This window comes from Cupressus sempervirens, chromosome 7 (assembly GCF_028749045.1).
Source record: "Cupressus sempervirens isolate cs-2001-9-10 chromosome 7, ASM2874904v1, whole genome shotgun sequence".
In the NCBI taxonomy this organism is placed as follows: Eukaryota; Viridiplantae; Streptophyta; class Pinopsida; order Cupressales; family Cupressaceae; genus Cupressus; species Cupressus sempervirens.
This window is the reverse complement of record NC_143124.1, coordinates 169,184,772-169,204,453: the sequence shown is the minus strand read 5'-3', so window position 1 is coordinate 169,204,453 and position 19,682 is coordinate 169,184,772. Positions and strand designations below refer to the sequence as shown.

General features: G+C 38.8%; 1 pseudogene; it reads left to right on the top strand.

Moving 5' to 3' along the window:
- Nucleotides 1–400: 400 nt before the first annotated feature.
- LOC149546057 (SUMO-activating enzyme subunit 1B-1 pseudogene) lies at nt 401–19,269 on the top strand (annotated as a pseudogene).
- The last annotated feature ends 413 nt before the right edge of the window (nt 19,270–19,682 follow it).

Sequence of the window (19,682 nt, the reverse complement as noted above, 5' to 3'; positions counted from 1 at the left end):
TTTGATCTTAAACACGGTAACTGAAACATCGTGTAACACATATTTAGAAGCAACTATTTCATATCTTCTTTTCTTTCCAACATTTGAATGTGATGGATATGAGACCTGCCTAAGGAAACAGGGCATACCATTGTGTGCACGTTTAATCTAAGTCATCGACCCAACTAAAAACAAAATGTAGAGATTTCTGAAACTTTAAACTATTGGTGCATGGTCCAGATCATTTTATATTAGGGATAAATAGACAAAGGGGGTCCTAGATCATTTACATGCTACAAAGCTTGGAGGAATTGATGGTGTAGAGGGGTAAGTATCGCTTTCTTAGTCCCCCACAGTTAATGAAGTGTTGAAAGAATTGTCTTAGCTTTCCTTTCTCTATCTCTAGCAGTGACAGGTAATTATGTGCAAAGTGGATGGTGAGTTGTTGACTGACCAGGAAACTGTTGTTTATGATCATCAAATCCGCATTTGGGGAGTAGATTCACAAACAAGGTTAAACAAATATTACGTTTTAGTTATTATAATTACAGGTGTGGTTGCACAGATGTGCAAAAAGATTGTCTTGGAAGGCATTGGTAGTTTAACCTTGATGGATGATAGTCCGATGACAGATGCATGTGGAGGATTCAAAGTACAAGGGGAAATCAATTGCTGAAGGTTTCCAGGAATCTTTAAGGGATTTCAATCCTATGGTCCTTGTTTTTGTTGGAAAATATTACTCTATTTTCTCTGATTGAAAACCTTGAATTTTGAGATATTGAAGTCAGTTCATCTAAGTCTTTGGAGGATAAAAATCCTCTTGTAGAAGATCAATTTTGGTGGTGAAAGATACATTCCCTTGTGATTTTAGGAGAAACCATTCAAGTTTCTCATTTGGAATCAATTATTGGATTCGGGAAATCGTTGAAGTCTTCATTCAAGACGATTTTCTAGGGCTTCGAAGATTTTATAGGTTGCCTGTATTTAATGCTTGGAAATTTCATTAACTTATTGTGCTTGAAAGAGATTATTATCGGATGTGGAGGGAAATTTTCCCTAGTTATGTAGATTCCTTAACTCCAGGCATGGTGTTTATTGGTTATTTATTGGTTATTTGATGGAATCAATGTGCATATTGGAGGAGAACAAGTGCTTTTTTAGAGATGACATGGATGGAAGAGCATGTACATGGTTGGGAGCTAGATAATGTGTCGGGTGTAGAGTATTTTATGTTATAGATTGGTGAGTATTGTGGGAAGACAACTTTGAACTAGAAAAAATTCAAATGGCTACGCATAATCGTGATGCTGGAGATATTTCCATTTGCTATATGTGGGTTTTTGAATATCTGTTGGGCATGGTGATTATCTTCCCTTTTGCCTCTATCCTAAAACTCTTTGAGTCTACCAAACTTGTACAAGCTCAGGAGCTTCTGGAGGAGTATCTTCCTTAGGAATTGGGACTTGCAGAGAGGACATGGAGTCACTTGTGTGATCTTCCTGGGAGTGGAAATAATCATGAGGATTATAAATGATACAATGCACATTGTCGATGCTGCTGGATATTTTGAGTATTTGGAGAATGCAATCCATCACTTTTAATTGTTGTTGTTCAATACTGAATTGTCCATATTATTCTGGTTATTTTGGCTATTGTATCTATACTACTGCAGTTTGAATACAGAATATTCAGTCGAGTGTCAAGACTTGTGCAAGATTATTTCAGTCAATAGAAAGGCAATCAAGTTGAGATAGCCTAATTTTCTAGACAACTTCTATGTTGTAGTTCTCGGACACATATCAATTACCACTAAAATGGAAGTGAATGATTTGTGTTGCAAGACGTCTCAACGAGCTTCATTTTATTCAGTTGACTGTCGAGGGTCCTATGGATAAATATTTGTTGATGTAAAAAATCACACATATAATCACAAAAAGATGGAAAATACTCCTTTAGAAGTTACCTTTCCAAGCTTAGAGGAGGCTACATCTGTGTGCTGAAGCATACTTCCTAGAAACACATCAAAGTTGTACTGTACTATGCGAGTTGTAGAAATATTTGAACAAGTTGAGGGTCAAGAGCCTGGTTATCAGATATCCATAGGTATGACATCTATACTTAAGATGCAGAAAAAGCTCTATGAAGAACAAGAGTTTGTCGAATCCTGAATACCAGATCTTCTTTTGCAAAGAATTATTGATGCTAGAAAGAGATAACTCCCTCCCGTTTGTGCCATTGTTAGGGGCATCCTTGAGCAGGAAGTAACGAAATGTCCTGCAAGGGTGATCCGCTAAATAATTTCTTCTTCTTTGACGTAATGGATGGGATGGAGATAACAGAGGACATTTCTATTGGAGAAAAAAATGGAGTTTATTCTTTAGAGATATATGTCAAAATTGTATGCTATCTTACTGTTTGCAAAAAGAGGGGTAAAAATTTATTAAGACAGAAAGAAATACAACAAGGAGAGCTCAACAAGGAGCTCGATCCTGAGCAACAAGATCATCAAATTCTTGCACCATCTCAAAGGACAGTTGCCTCCTACCCTAATATTCCAACCCGGATCATGACTAGATGCCCATTTGGCTAAACAATCAGCAGTTCTATTCCATTCACAAGGAATATATGTGAACCTAATGAACTGAAAAGAGGAAGAGAAGAAAAGAATCTGCTTAACAACAGTGGCTAGCTTCCAACTAACATCCTCAAGCTCTTGCGAAGAAAGCATGTTCACCACCACCTGGGAATCAGACTCACAGATAATCTTACTCCATCCCCGCAAGCAACACTGTTCCACAGCATATAAAATAGCCTGAGCTTCCATGAGATTGTTAGTATAATCACCCTTATGAACTGAGAAGAAAAATTTAACATCCCCAGAACTACAACGAGCCACTCTGCCAATACCAGCCGGACCAGGATTCCCACGGGAAGAACCATCAGTGTTAATTTTCAGAACTCCATAGGGAGGAGGAGTCCAGTGCCCATCCCGGTCAACCCGACCCTTCCTCTGATGGTGAAGCTGCCTGGACATAGAAGGAAACCTATGAGCTGCAGCTCCATCCTGCAGATGAAAATTGAGGCGATTACAGATAGCAAGATCAACCGGATCCATACCCCATCAAGCTCACACTTCACAAGAATAGTTTCCTGAAGAGAATGTGATATTTTCCACCAAAGATGCAAAACACCAAGTCGAACATCTTGAAATATGCGACGATTCCTCTCCAACCAAATATGCCAAAGCATGAAAGATGGGCCAGCAATCCAAGCAACATGGAGAAAAGAAGACTTGGAGGGAGTAGTACCCAAGCGGGCCCAAAACTCAAGCAAAGAGGAAGCATGCCGACAAGAGCAATCCCAAGCGCTCCACCAAAGGTGCCATATCTGAGTAGAATAGGAGCAATGGAAGAACAGATGGGAGATAGACTCCTCTCCATTACCACACAAAACACAATAAGAGGGGCCCTGAAATCCACATTTACAAAGATTATTCCAGGTAAGACAACGGTTGTGAGCCACTAGCCACATGAAAAAATTGCACTTGGACCAAGAAACTTAATTCCAAACTTGCTTCCACCAAGGGACCTCAGCATCCCCAAATAATTGTCTAGTTATCTCCTGATACCCAGCAGAGACATGATATTTACCAGACAAGGTACCGCCCCAAGCCAAAACATCTAGACCAAGCAAAGAAGAACACTCTCTAGAGGCCAAAATTTGAGAAAGCTCCTGACGATCCATGTCTGTACCTCTAGGAGGCCAATCAGAAGAATGCTTCCATCTGTAACCAACAACAGGTCCCAATTGATAAGGAGTCTTGTAATGAGCCACTTTATCCCATCCAGCGGCAAGAAAAGAGTCACAAAGAGGCTGAAGATGAGGGTATATGGATAAAATGGAAGGGAATCCATCCCAAGCATTAGACCAAAACAAAGCCTGAGAACCTCCTTTACATATCCAAAATAGACCCCTCTTTACCAACATCGCACCTGTCTTCAAAGTATGCCAAACCATTGAGCCACGACCTTCAAGAGGAAGTGCAGAAACAGAGCAAGGATTAGCACCATGAAAATATTTATGAGTGATAATACGAGCACAAAGTTGATGTTGTCCAGAGCACCATCAACAATAAAGTTTAGCAGCCAAAGCTTGACTACTCAATAGAGCAGATCGAAGACCAAGACCACCCTCCTTTTTAGGCCTACAAACAGTTCCCCAATTAACCAAGCTCCATTTAGTACTACGTAAATTACCACTCCAAAGGAATTGTCGAGAAAGAGCATCAAACTCCTTGAGAAAGTAAATAGGTGCAGCGTGAACCATGCTTCGATAAGTAGGAAGAGCTTGGATAATAGCTTGAAGAAGAGTAACCCGGTCAGCAATAGAAAGCCATCTATGAGTCCAATGATTTACCTTATCCTGAAGCTTGGTAATCAAATTTTGTCAGAAGAGACGTGGCTGCCTGGAAACAGTAATAGGGATGCCAAGATAACTCAAAGGAAGTGATCCTATCTGAAACCTTAGGATACCAACAATCCTGTGCTGAATAGAATCAAGAGTGTTAAAAAAGTAAATGGAAGATTTGTGCTCATTAACTTTCTGGCCTGAAGCTGCCAGATAAATGTCCAAAGTATGTCGAAAGGCTTCAGCTTCCTTGATCCTAGCAAGACCAACAAGAGTAGAATCATCAACAAATTGAAGATGGGAAAGAGAAGGTAAGCCATTACCCCACCTCCATCCTTGAATAGAATTCTGGGACACCTGATGCTTAATGAATCTGCCCAAGCCTTCAGCCATGATGATGAATAGATATGGGGAGAGAGGGTCACGCTGGCAGAGGCCTCTAGAAGCACCAAATAGTTGAGAAGGTTGACCATTAATAAGAACTGAAAAAGAGGCAGAAGTAACACAACTCATAATCCAACTCACCCAGTCAGAGCTAAATCCAAAAGAAAGAAGAATACTCCTTAGGAAGCTCGATTTAACTCTATCGTAAGCCTTAGCCATATCCAGCTTAACAAACATGGTTCTCTCCCTTGAAGTAGCCATAGAGTGAATAGCCTTAGTAGCAATAACCACCCCATCCAAAATTTGTCTGCCAGCAACAAAACCACGTTATTCTTCTGAGATAATAATGGGAAGCCACATTTTCAATCTCTCAGCAATCAACTTAGTAATAACTTTGTAAACCACATTACATAAGGAAATTGGTGTAAATCACTCCAATTGATTAGCACCCTCTCTCTTAGGAATAAGAGTCAAGAATGTAGAGTTCAAAGCTCGAAGCATCTGCTTGCTAGCATAGGATTCTTTAACCATCGCCAACAAATCATGATTAATGATGTCCCAAAATTCCTGAAAGAATTCAACTGGAAAGCCATCAAGACTAGGAGCCTTCCCCTTAGGCATGCAAAAGACTACCTCCTCCAGCTCTTCCAAAGAAATAGGACGCATGAGATAATCATTCATTTATTGAGTGATAAGGAAAGGAATATAGGACAAAATAAGATTTTCTTCATTATCAACAGGAGTAGAGTCCTCAGAGAAGAGGGTAGAGAAGTACCAAAAAGCCTCCTAGAACAAAGCTGGCAAGGAATTCAGTTGGGTACCTTGAGAATTAACCAAAGAAGAGATAGTGCTCTGATTCCTGTGAGATTGCACTATTTTATGAAAAAAGGCAGTGTTACGATCACCTTCCTGGAGCCAATCAACTCTAGCCTTTTGCTTCCAAAAAATTTCCTCTCGAAGTTCCCATTCTTCTAGAGCTCTAGAAGCAAGGGATTCAGCCTTGCCAAGAGCCTCTGAGAAACCTTGATCTCTAATCTCCCTTGTGATGACATCAAGATCTTCTTGAGCAAGCCTTTTCATAAAGTGAAGGTTCCCAAAGCAATCCCTATTCCATATCTTAAGCTGCCTTTTAACATATTGAAGCCTTTTAGAAAATGAGAACATTGTAGTACCATATGCAGGAGCACCATCTTTCCACCAACAGAAAACACAATCATGAAGAGAGGAGTCCCGAAGCCACATCAACTGGAATTTCAAAGGAGGATGCTTCAGAACATAAGCCCCTATAGCAAAAAATTTGATTGGCCAATGATCTGAACCCCTCCAATCAAGGATTTATGAAGAGATAGTAAGGGTGCCACTAACCCATAAGCAAGAAACAATAAATCTATTCAGACGTTTTGAGATAGTAGCAACACCAGTCCTGCGATTATTCCAGGTATAGAGACCATTACAAGGCTTAACATCAGAGAGATGCAAAAGAGATATCTGTTGCCAAAGAAGAGCAGAAGAAGGCCCCAATCTAGCCAAACCACCATGCTTCTCCTCCAGACTTAAAACTGAATTGAAGTCCCTTGCTAACACCCAAGGATGATAAGGATGACAATTTCTAACATATTGAATATGTTCCCAAAGTTCCTCCTTTCCCACAAGATCAACAGGTGCATACACATTAGTAACCATGATTACCTCTCCTGAGTCTAGAGCAGAAGCTACCATAGAGAGAGCTGAGCGAGAAGACATCCAACCAAGAGGAGAAATTTTTTGAGGATCCCAAAATATAGCTAAACCATCTGCACTGCCTGTTGTCCCAACACACTGGCATTGGCCATGAGACCAAATACTAGAGGCATGTTGGACCATAGACTCCACAGAGAGCTTAGTCTCTTGGATACAAAAAACATTAGGGTTATGATCAACCACCAAGTTATGAATAGCCTTTTGTCTAGGGATGCTATTCAAACCCCTTACATTCCATGAGAGAATAATCATCATTGGGTGGAATTGGGAAAATGAGAATCCAAAGGTTTCACTAAACCAAACTCAATCAATATATCACCTATGAGTTTAATCTTCTCTTGGTCTGTTTTGCACCCACTCCTTAGAGGAGTAGAAGAAGCCCACTTAAAGGGTCGAGACATCAACCCCAAGGGGAGAGGAGAACCCTTGCCCTTACCTGATGGTAGCACATCCTTAACCAAGTCAGCTAAAACAACATCATTATCCTCCAACACTGCAGGAGTTACCAGAGCCTCTGTCACAGGAGCTACAGGGCCCTCACAGTTTTGATATACTACAACTTGGGATGCCCCACAAGCATCATTAGGAACAGATCTCTCATCTGGGCAAACTGGATCAGAAGAGATAGGAGGAGGAATACCCTCCTCTAGAACCATACTATCCAACACCTCAAAGTAGTTAAAACCTGAATCAGATAATCTTTCTTTCAAAGGCCTCTTTTGACCACGGCCCTTAGCACGAGGGCGAACAGGGGTAAATCCATCCTTATCCTGCATTTGAGGCTTACCCTTACCTGAAGCATCTTGCGAATTCATCCCCTTGGTAGTATTAGCCATTTGAGATTGTCCTTTCCCTATAGTATCTGCCAAACCACCAGTATTGCCAGCTGTAGAACCATCCACTCCTTTGAAACTTGAGTTACGGGGGCACTGACGCAGTAAATGACCATATTCATGACAAATTCGGCAACGAAAAGGGAGAGATTCATAATCTAACTATTGCACCCAAGAAAAATCCCCCATACAAATTTCCAAAGAATCTGGTAATGGGTTATTCAAATTAATTTCAACACAAATTCTAGCATAAGAAATAACCTTTTTATCGAGGGATTGATGTGCGATCGCAGCCGGCTTCCCCAACGAAGTAGCAATTTGTCGAAGGATGTCTTCATGCCAAAATTCCAAGGGAAGACGAGGCAAGCAAACCCAAACTGTCACTGTTGAAGGGAGATCCTCAGCAGAATTAAAACCTGAATGCCAAGGTTTGACAAATAACCCCACATGGTTGTAGAAAAAAGGGCCTCCTTCAAAAACACGATCCCAATCAGACATGCAAAAGAATACAACAAAAAAAATAACTATTCCCTGCCAACATAATCTCCATATCACCTTTCACTTGCCATGAGCGGCGGATCCATGCCTCAAGAGCGGATAGGGAAATCCAAATTCCAAGAAATTTGCATATCAAAGCATGCTTGGTCCAATAATCAATGTCCTCCATTACAGCCATTGGAGGAATAACCAGAATAGGGCGATCATGGCTACACGGAAAACAACCATTAACTTTTTTCAACTTGGAGCTCTCCCTTGAATAAAATGTTTCAGATCGCATTGCATGCATAGTTGGAGAAGAACCATCTGTTCTCACCAACGAAGAAGAAATCCCAGGCCCTGCCATGCAAACAATAAAACCCCAATCCAAAATTGACTGCAGAAGATTTCCAAAAACATCGACGCAAATTATGTCAAGTAGCTAGCAATCCAAACAGAATAGAAAAATAGTAATCATAATGCCTCTACTGATAGAAAAGTAGCTAGCATCATCTGACTGTTATGTGAAACTAGGATAATCTTTTTGTTGTTTAATGAAATATTTTAATTCTTTTTGTCACAGTTTGACATTAAGTATGTAAGATAAAGGCATAGTAGAGATGTAGTTCCAAGCTTCTAAATGAAATATCCAAAGTATAGCTAGAAAACCTTTAAATTGAGCATACATATTATCATAATAGTGTATATAATACCTTGTCCGTGTTATTCCTTTCCTTTCATGGTTTCCTAATAAATACAGGATGCATGGAAATGATTAGCTCTAAGCGTAATCTAGTAGATAGTGCACATGTAGATGATATGTACAAGGAAAGAAAATTTTATAGTGAGATTAATCTCATTGGAGTAACAATTTGAGACTATTCATTGATATTAAAGGAAAATCATTTGCTTCAAATTTTTTCCATGGACATAATTAATTTTTGTTTCATGGAAACTGCTCAATGTTTGGAAAACATATATTGTGACCTACTGAAGTTAGTCATCATGATTGATTAAGGATTACTGTTTGTAACTATCCAAGAAGTGATACACAATCCCAAGATGAAATATTTGTTCTTTGAGGGATTGAAATCATCAAATACAATTGAAAGATACTACATTGAAGAGCTAATGACTTCCCTCATGTCTTATGGAAGTCTGATTAGTTGGTGACCCTATTTGTAAATGGAAAGTAATGATGTTTAGGAAATGAAGGTCATGCCATGAATTATAGGTACTACCTATTACATGACCATGAATTTAATGGCTAATGATCTTAAGTGTATGAAGATGTTCCTTATAGATAAATGAGGCCTAAGGGTGGTGTAATGGTTGCTTGAGGGTGGTCTGATGGTTTCTTGAAAGCTACGATGTGTGATAGGTTGAATAGGGATATGATCAAAATTAAATGACAGATTGATGTATGTAAGGAAGGACCATAGATTCCTTTGAAATAAACACAATAGGATGTTACTTGGGGTAAGAACTCAGAAATAGTAAGAATCAAGGTATGGAATATGTTTGCAAGTATATGGTTTGTGGAATAGATTAACCAACTGATTGGATTGGGATTATGTCATGATGATTATTGATTGGATTAGTATTACTGATTTGGGTATAACTTATTTAGAATTAAGGTGTTCGTTCGACCAGTTGGAGTATTTTATTATTCTTGAAGATTAAGATGATGCATTCATGGAGTAGTTGAGTCATAGGTTGATAATACAGTTATATGTTATTGATCAATTGAGTTTTCAAAAATTAATATTCTTGCTAAAAGACTCTAATGATTTGTTTTTGTGATGTAATATTTCCTTTGTTGTCGATGTTAATTATTGTTAGTTGGACAGCTGTTATTTCTGACCCAAAAATAGCAATAGTATTTATGGGTAGCTTGGACAGCTGTTCGTCCTTATCTATGTATAGCAGCATTAGTTATGGGTAGTTTGGACAGCTGTTTGTCCACTTGCCGAGAATTAGTAAATGGTTGTTGCAAGGATAATTATTTACTAATTTTAGTGATTCCCTTTTGGACACCTTGCAACCAATTCTATTGTTGGCTGTCGAGTTGTCTTAATCTCAACTGTCGATTGTAAATCAATCTCGACCGTTGGTTTATCAACAAGAGTAGTATAAAAGGAGGTCAGGGGGGCATTTGGAGAACATGAAGTTTGGAAAAATGTTTGCAGTGTTAGCAAACAGTCTTGTAGTGTTAGCAAGGGCGCAGTGTTAGCGTGGGGATAGCAGTGGGGAATATCAGCGGGAGAAATTAGGAGGTTGTCGAAGTTCTGCCAGTGAGAGGCAAGAAATTTTTGTATCTCTTGATTTGCTGAAGTTTAATATAATTCCTCATCTATAGAACTGGTTTTCCCTTAGGGGTTTTTCCAGGGACAATTTGTCCAAAAATATTGTGTTCATTGTGTTGCACATTTCTTTCTGTATTTTATAAGTGAAGTTGCAGTTGTGTTATTTTTCGATATTAGCTGAGAATTTATTTTCAGCAGTTTAATAATCGTTTGTGATAGGAGATTAATAATCAGTGACTGCAATAGTTGATTTTTCACATGGTATCAGAGCATTGTTAAGGGTAGAAGAGTTTTGCCCTAGGAAAGAAATTTTGATCTCTTTAGATTTATTATTGCTTTAAACCCTTCAGATGGCTTCAGCTGGTTTGAGAGATCAGGATAGATTGGATGATGCCTCAAATTTTGTAGTCTGGAAGTCCAAAATTTCTTTATTGTTGGAAGAGAATGGTATCAAGGATTATGCTACCAGTGTTCTACCTATACCAACGGATGCAACACAGCTTGCAGCATATAGGAAGGATGATGCCAAAGCAAGGAGGATTATCCTTGATGGTGTCAAGGATCATATTGTTCCACATATCGCAGAGCTAGATACAACGAAGAAGATGTGGGATGCCATTCTGAATCTATACCAGAATGCTACCACCAACAGGAAGCTGATTCTTAGAGAAAAGCTAAAGAATACCTGAATGAATCGGGGAGAAGACATCACAAGTTACCTCACCAGGCTCAGACTTGTCAAGGATGAGTTAGTAGCTGTTGGAGATAGTCTTAATGATGACAAGCTAGTGAGAATAGCCCTAGATGGGTTTACTAAACAATGGAGTGTATTTGTTGAAGTTGTCAGTGGACGAGATACTTAACCGAGTTGGGATTGACTATGGACTGATTTCACTCAGGAGGAGTTTAGACTAAATCTTGTTAATGGGGCCAACAAGAGTAAAAAAAATGAGGTGGAACAAGAGAACGTTGCCCTAGTGGGTAAAGGGAAAGCAAAGAAGCGATCTAGCAAAGGATCAAAGTCACAAAGTGAGAAGAAGAAAAGGGACCTTTCTAAGGTCAAGTGCTTTGGATGTCACGAGTTTGGCCACTATGCCAGTGATTTCCCAGAGAGGAAGAAGGGTAAGAAGCAGGTGGCAGCTTTAGCAAGTGCAGAAGAACTCTCCAGTAGAATGGAAGATGAGTTTGCACTCATAGCTTGTATGGTTAGCTCAACCTCACAGTGTGTTTGGTATATAGATAGTGGGGCATCATTTCATATGATAGGAGTTAGAGAATACTTCTCCAATTACAAGGAGGAGGACACCAACATCTAGATTTCTATAGGAAACTTGTCCAAATTCAACCCTATTGGGAAAGGGACTATTCAGTTTCAAAGGGAGAATGGAAAGATAATTCCACTTCATGATGTGTTATATGTGCCAAGCTTAGGTGTCAATTTGATTTCTGTATCTGTTCTTCAGGATAGGGGATATAATGTACTCTTTAGAGGGACACATGTGTTGATTAAGCACAAGGATTGGAAATCACCCATAACTATTGGAGTTAGGAGTGGTCACCTTTATAGATTGCAGTTTTATACTCCTAAGGCACTTATGAGCAACAGTAGTCCTAGAGATCTTGGAGAGCTATGGCATAGGAGGATGGGCCATATTCATCATGGAGCACTTAGATTTCTTTATGAGACGGTGACAGGTGTTCCAGAGGTGAGCACAGAGCATGACAATCTATGTAAGGGATGTGTGTTGGAGAAGTTTGCGAAAACATCTTTTCCAAGGAGTGACACTAGATCTAAGGGTGTTCTTGATCTAGTACATTCAGATGTTTGTGGATCAATGTCGACAAAATCTCTTAGAGGATATGAGTATTATGTTACTTTTATTGATGATTTCTCTCGAAAGACCTGGATATACTTCTTGAAGACTAAGGATGAGGTTTTCAGTCGATTCCAAGAGTTCAAAGCTCTCGTGGAGAACTCGACAGGAAAGAAGATAAAGGTTCTTCGATCAGACAATGGAGGCGAGTACAAAGGAAATGTCTTCTAGGAGTTTTGCACCAGAGAAGGAATCAAGAGAGAATGGATTATTCCTTACAATCCACAACAAAATGGAGTTGTTCAGCTACAGTACATACATATATAGGAGCAGGTAGTAGACATTCTGACTAAGGCATTGGGGAAGGCAAAATTTATCTTCTTCAGAGATAAGTTAGGTGTCCTGCAAAATAGCTTCCTCGCTAAAAGGGAGTGTTAATTATTGTTAGTTGGACAGCTGTTATTTCTGACCCGAAAATAGCAATAGTATTTATGGGTAGCTTGGACAATTGTTCGTCCTTATCTATGTAGAGCAGCATTAGTTATGGGTAGTTTGGACAATTTTTTGTCCACTTTCCGAGAATTAGTAAATGGTTGTTGCAAGGAAAATTATTTACTAATTTTAGTGATTCCCTTTTGGACACCTTGCAGCCAATTCTATTGTTGGCTGTCGAGTTGTCTTAATCTCAACCGTCAATTGTAAATCAATCTCGGCCATTGGTTTACCAATAGGAGTAGTATAAAAGGAGGTCAGGGGGGCATTTGGAGAACATAAAGTTTGGAAAAACATTTGCAGTGTTAGCAAACAGTCTTGCAGTGTTAGCAAGGGCACAGTGTTAGCGTGGGGATAGCAATGGGGAATATAAGCAGGAGAAATTAGGAGGTTGTCGAAGTTCTACCAGTGAGAGGCAAGAAATTTTTGTATCTCTTGATTTGCTGAAGTTTAATATAATTCCTCATATGTAGAACTGGTTTTCCCTTAGGGGTTTTTCTAGGGACAATTTGCCCAAAAATATTGTGTTCATTGTGTTGTGCATTTCTTTCCATATTTTATAAGTGAAGTTGCAGTTGTGTTATTTTTCAATATTAGCTGGGAATTTATTTTAAGCAGTTTAATAATCGTTTATGATAGGAGATTAATAATCCATAAATGCAATAGTTGATTTTTCACATGGTATCAAAGAATTGTTAAGGGTAGAAGAGGTTTTCCCTAGGAAAGAAATTTTGAAGAGATCATGATAGATTGGATGGTGCCTCAAATTTTGGTGTTTGGAAGGCCAGAATTTTTTTATTGTTGAAAGAGAATGGTATCAAGGATTATGCTACTAGTGTTGTACCAGAACTAATGGATGCAACACAACTTGCAGCATATAGGAAGGACGATGCCAAAGCGAGGAGGATTATTCGTGATGGTGTCAAGAATCATATTATTCCACATATCGTAAAGCTAGATATAGCAAAGAAGATGTGGGATGCCATTCTGAATCTATACCAGAATGCTACCACCAACAAGAAGCTAATTCTTAGAGAGAAGCTAAAGAATACCCGAATGAATCAGGGAGAAGACGTCACAAGTTACCTCACCAGGCTCAGACTTGTCAAGGATGAGTTAGCAGCTGTTGGAGATAGTCCTAGTGAGAATAGCCCTAAATGAGTTTACTAAACAATGGAGTGTCTTTGTTGAAGTTGTCAGTGGACGAGATACTTTATCGAGTTGGGATCGACTATGGACTAATTTCACTCAGGAGGAGTTTAGACTAAATCTTGTCAATCGGGCCAACAAGAGTCAAAAAAATGAGGTGGAACAAGAGAACATTGCCCTAGCTGGTAAAGGGAAAGCAAAGAAGGGATCTAGCAAAGGATCAAATTCATAAAGTGAGAAGAAGAAGGACCTTTCTAAGGTCAAGTGCTTTGGATGTCACGAGTTTGGCCACTATGTCAGTGATTGCCCAGAGAGGAAGAAGGGTAAGAAGTAGGTGGCAGCTTCAACAAGTGCGAAAGAACTCTCTAGTAGAATGGAAGATGAGTTTGCACTCATAGCTTGTATGGTTAGCTCAACTTCATAGTGTGTTTGGTATATAGATAGTGGGGCGTCCTTTCATATGACAGGAGTTAGAGAGTACTTCTCCAGTTACAAGGAGGAGGACACCAACATCCAAATTTCTATAGGAAACTTGTCCAAACTCAACCCTGTTGGGAAAGAGATTGTTTAGTTTCAGAAGGAGAATGGAAAGATAATTCCACTTCATGATGTGTTATATGTGCTAGGCTTAGGTATGAATTTGATTTCTGTATCTGTTCTTCAAGATAGGGTGTATAATGTAGTCTTTAGAGGGACACATGTGTTGATTAAGCACAAGGATTGGAAATCACCCATAACTATTGGAGTTAGGAGTGGTCGCCTTTATAGATTGCAGTTTGATACTCCTAAGGCACTTATGAGCAACAGTAATCTTAGAGATCTTGGAGAGCTATGGCATAGGAGGATGGGCCATATTCATCATGGAGCACTTAAATTCCTTCGTGAGACGGTGACAGGTGTTCCAGAGGTGAGCACAGCGCATGATGATGTATGTAAGGGATGTGTGTTGGGAAAGTTTGGGAAAACATCTTTTCCAAGGAGTGACACCAGATCTAAGGGTGTTCTTGATCTAGTACATTCAGATGTTTGTGGACCGATGTCGACAAAATCTCTTAGAGGATATGAGTATTATGTTACTTTTATTGATGATTTCTCTAGAAAGACCTAGATATACTTCTTGAAGCCTAAGGATGAGGTTTTCAGTCGATTCCAAGAGTTCAAGGCTCTTGTGGAGAACTCAACAGGAAAGAAGATAAAGGTTCTTCAGTCAGACAATGGAGGCGAGTACAAAGGAAATGTTTTCCAGGAGTTCTGCACCAGAGAAGGAATCAAGAGAGAATAGATTGTTCCTTAGAATCCACAACAGAATGGAGTTGTTCAGCTACAATACATACCTACAGAGGAGCAAGTAGCAGACATTCTGACTAAGGCATTGGGGAAGACAAAATTTATCTTCTTCAGAGATAAGTTAGGTGTCCTGTAGAATAGCTTCCTCGCTAAGAGGGAGTGTTAATTATTGTTAGTTGGACAACTGTTATTTCTAACCCGAAAATAGCAATAGTATTTATGGGTAGCTTGGATAGCTATTCGTCCTTATCTATGTATAGCAGCATTAGTTATGGGTAGTTTGGACAGGTGTTTGTCCACTTGCCGAGAATTAGTAAATGGTTGTTGCAAGGATAGATATTTACTAATTTTAGTGATTCCCTTTTGGACACATTGCAACCAATTCTATTGTTGGCTATCGAGTTGTCTTAATCTAAACCGTCGATTGTAAATCAATCTCGACCGTTAGTTTACCAATAGGAGTAGTATAAAAGGAGGTCAGGGTGCATTTGGAGAATATGAAGTTTGGAAAAACGTCTGCAGTGTTAGCAAACAGTCTTGCAGTGTTAGCAAGGGCGCAGTGTTAGCGTGGGGATAGCAGTCAGGAATATTAGTGGGAGAAATTAGGAGGTTGTTGGAGTTCTACCAGTGAGAGGCAAATAATTTTTGTATCTCTTGATTTGCTGAAGTTTAATATAATTTCTCATCTATAGAACTGGTTTTCCCTTAGGGATTTTTCCAGGGACAATTTGTCCAAAAGTATTGTGTTCATTGTGTTGCACATTTCTTTCCGTATTTTATAAGTGAAGTTGCAGTTGCGTTATCTTTTGATATTAGCTGGGAATTTATTTTCAGCAATTTAATAATCATTTGTGATAAGAGATTAATAATCAGTGACTGCAATAGTTGATTTTTCACAGTCGATTTTGGTTTGAGGTCAGATTCAGGTTCATGAATCTGATTTGTAGATTTGTGCTATTTTATTTTTCGTATTATGATTCGTAAGGATTTGTGAATATATATATATATGAATTTGTGTGTACTTATTTCAAGTTTAGCCCACATGTCCTTGGGGACTCGTAATGGATTCATGCGGGTTTGTGATGGATTTGCACACGGTACAAATTTGACCCCATGGATTCATCTAGATTTGCTGTCTGCGAATCCAGATGAAGTTAGTGTCAAATACAAACCTTACGCAAATCCAACAGGAACCGGTTTGCAAATCCAGGCTTGGATCCAAAATGAATTGCAGTAAAATTGAAGCCATAATAAATGTTATTAACATGTTTATCTTATGCCATATTGGCCTTAGACTGAAATATGCTATTTGATGAACGTAATGCCTTCTAGTCTATCCTCTTGACTATCTCAAGGCTCTTACAAACAATCAAGGTACTCCTTTAAAGATGGTGGGTCTACCCTTGAACAAAATGTAATACCCCGATAATCCTAGGATAATCCTATGCTAGGATACTAGGATAATCGTAGCTGACTTCCTCTCATGACCTTTATCATTTTGAAGCTAGGCTAACAAATCTCCAACTTCCTCAATGTTGGTTTGCACTTCTTGAGCCGACTCTTCTTCCTCGTTACATCCACAAGTATGACAAAGTGACCAAATTTGTTGACAACTAAAACATATCTGCTCTTTCCTCATTATGTTCCTGCTCATTTTCGCAGGATTCATAACCTGTGTGCTTGCTGGAAATGTATCTTCACTGGTTTACACTACAAGCTTATCATCCCAATTCATGTACTTTGAGCATGCCCGGGCATGTGGTAAAGCTTGGATACAACTACCTATATGCTTATTTGAAAAACCAAAGATATATGAGACAGATTCATATGTCGGTCTTTCCTCTAGGGGACCTTCCAGACCATTACTAGATTTTTACTTTGACTTCTCTCAACTTACATATATTTTCTTCCAACATTCAGTTGGAGTGGGTCCATCAATTTCTTTTCCATCCTCCGATGTGATACGAAAGAGTGGCATATTCCTTTGTGAAGGATTTCTCAAAACTTCCATATTGTACTCTGCACTACCCTGTCCTTTTGTAGAAGTAAATTCCCTTATAGCAGTCTATCCCTCGGTCCATATATGATTCTCATCATAAAAATGTTCTGAATCTTTTACAATTTTACCTAAATTTAAAACATGAAGATTCCTTTTTACATTCAAAGCATACAGAAATGAAACATGTGACTCCGATGGATCTTTACGTGAGAACTCTTCCCCTGAGAAGCAACTTGAAATATTACCAGTTGCAGATCTTTTCAAAGCTTGTCCATCGTGTGTTGTAATATCTAATCCTGAAACAAGAAATGCTTCCATCTCATCTGTAAACCTAACAGAGTTTTCAAATATGAACGGACTTAGAGCATTAGAGATCACTGATTTCAATTCTCTGGTAGAATGTGTGTTTGCTGCATTTGTCCAATTATGAAAAGATTCCAGAATTCCAGGTGTATAGTGTGTGAATCCTCTTCTTTTATTAGACATTGAAGTTCTCAACGTATCCAGCACTGCAATCTACATCTACTTTGCGAATTCCCGTACCAATTTCAATACTCCAAGGCCTTCATGTTACTATATGCAACATCTGGTGGTTTTGAATATTTTTGTAGTCTTTGATAGTGTGCCTCTGATGTGACAAACTCTTTCACGAAGCGTACACACGCACACACATATATATATTGTGTTGTGCAACTTTACATCAAACCTTTGTCTGTAATAATGTTAAATACAGCTCCACAGATAATATAAATACAGTCCTCACTATATATTGGGTCCACAAATATATATGTACTCTTCAGCTTTGAACCAACTAGCTCTTACGTTTTCACCCGAGTCTGATTACCGAGAGTGGGCTACATAACACTAAATTGCTGCAATTTGATTGTGAGGCGCGCACCCAGCATGTAATAAATGTTTCCCTTGCCTACTTCACATCGTTGGCTGCTCCATTTGAGATTTGATCATTCCAGAAATTCTCGGGCGGTACTTCTGTGAGAAATTCTCCAATCTGGTTAAATCTGAACTCGGTTTCCAAATACCTTTAGAGTACAACTTTCAGAACAAACTGTTCTAACACCTTCTTATTGATATTGTGTAATGCTCTAAGCTTTGATTAATTATTATTTTTCCCTAATACAGTATTCTGATCGCATTTATCAGGAGAGAGAGATAACATGTGACTCATGCCATGCATTAACCAACAGATAACACAAGCATTTAAACAGAGTTCTTCTAGACAGGAAACGATGTACTTCAGTTTGATGAACAATTTTGAAGCCAAGCGACACGACATCTTTCCTTGTTTCAAGATCTGTAATCCTGCACTATATTTGATGGTTCAAGCACAAATGGAAGTTCTCGAGTAGTGCTGCAGGAGCAAGTGCTAGGCACAGGAATAAATTTTTGGTTTGCAATTGTGATGGTGTTTAAATGTTTTTTTGTTATTATTAAATTTTAGGATTTGCATTGCATTCGGGGTGGTGTTTAATTTAAGGGCTCAATTTAATATTTTGTTAGAACTTTAGTAAAGGTTTAAACAAAACCTTTACGGGTCTGGTGGTTGCCAAAACCAGTTCTTAACTGTTTGGCTTCATTTATAAATTCTCTCCGAAATCTTTTGGGAGGGTATGATTTGAGATTTTTCATTTCTGTGTGAAGAAGGACTGAGATGAACAGATGAAATAAATAAAATTGTAATTCTTTGTTGCTACTTGGATTTTGGTTTTATTTTATTCACACTGCAAATTGATTAGGGATGTGTATCATAGCTGTTGTTTTCTGAATAAAATAATAGTAGTAGCATTGTTTTCCTTTTGTAGAAGTTATCATTGCAGGAAGCCAGACTCACACTAGAATCTCTGGAAATTAAATTGTGCAATAATGCCTCTTGCTCGCATAATCACCATGTGAAGTGGCCTAAGTGTGGTGGAGAGCGGGTAGGAGGAATGCACATTACTTTCTTCATGGCCATTTGCAGGAATGGGCTACAGTTTGAAGAAACATGTGTTTGGTAAGGCAGCATCCCTATGTGCTAGCCATGAATGAACACATGTAACCTGTAAGGTGTTGTTCATATTTGGTGTTTCCCTGTAGTTTTTTTTATTTCTTCTTTCCATCCAATATTGAGCCTATTATAGGCTTTGTTCTTGTTATCTCCTCATCATATTGGTATCAGAGCGAGACAAGATCTTGCTGGGAAGTGTATGTCTGCAGAAGAATCACAGGCTGAAGCTGAGGCTCACACCATGCCTCCAAAAAGTATGACTCCAGATGCCATCAAAAAGATGATGGAGGAACTTCTAGAAGAGAAGTTGAAGGAGTTCAAGGAGTCCAATAACAAGGATAAGGAGAATGAGGTGGAAGAAGGTACCAGTGGAGATGAAGAAGAAGAACAACACTAGGATCCACCAACAGAATTGGGTGCAGATCAAAAGACATTCGTTGATGCCTTAAAGTCAATAAAAGGAGATATTAGTGGTAAGCTACCTACATATAGAGGTAGTCTCAATAGTGAGGAAGTGATTGAATGGATTGAAGCAATCACGAATTACTTCGAGTTGAATGAAGTTTGAAAGAATGATAGGGTAAAGATTGCAAAAGGAAAGTTGAAAGGATCTGCTCTCTCATAGTGGAATTATATTCAAGGAGAAAGGATACAAAATAAGAAAAATATGATCTCTTCATGGGAAGTGATGAAGGGAAAAATCAAGGCACAATTTTTGCCTGTAGATTATGAGGTGCAATTGTTTAAGAAGTTGCAAAGCTTGAGGCAATGAGAGATGGACGTGAATACCTATGCAGAGGAGGTCCATAG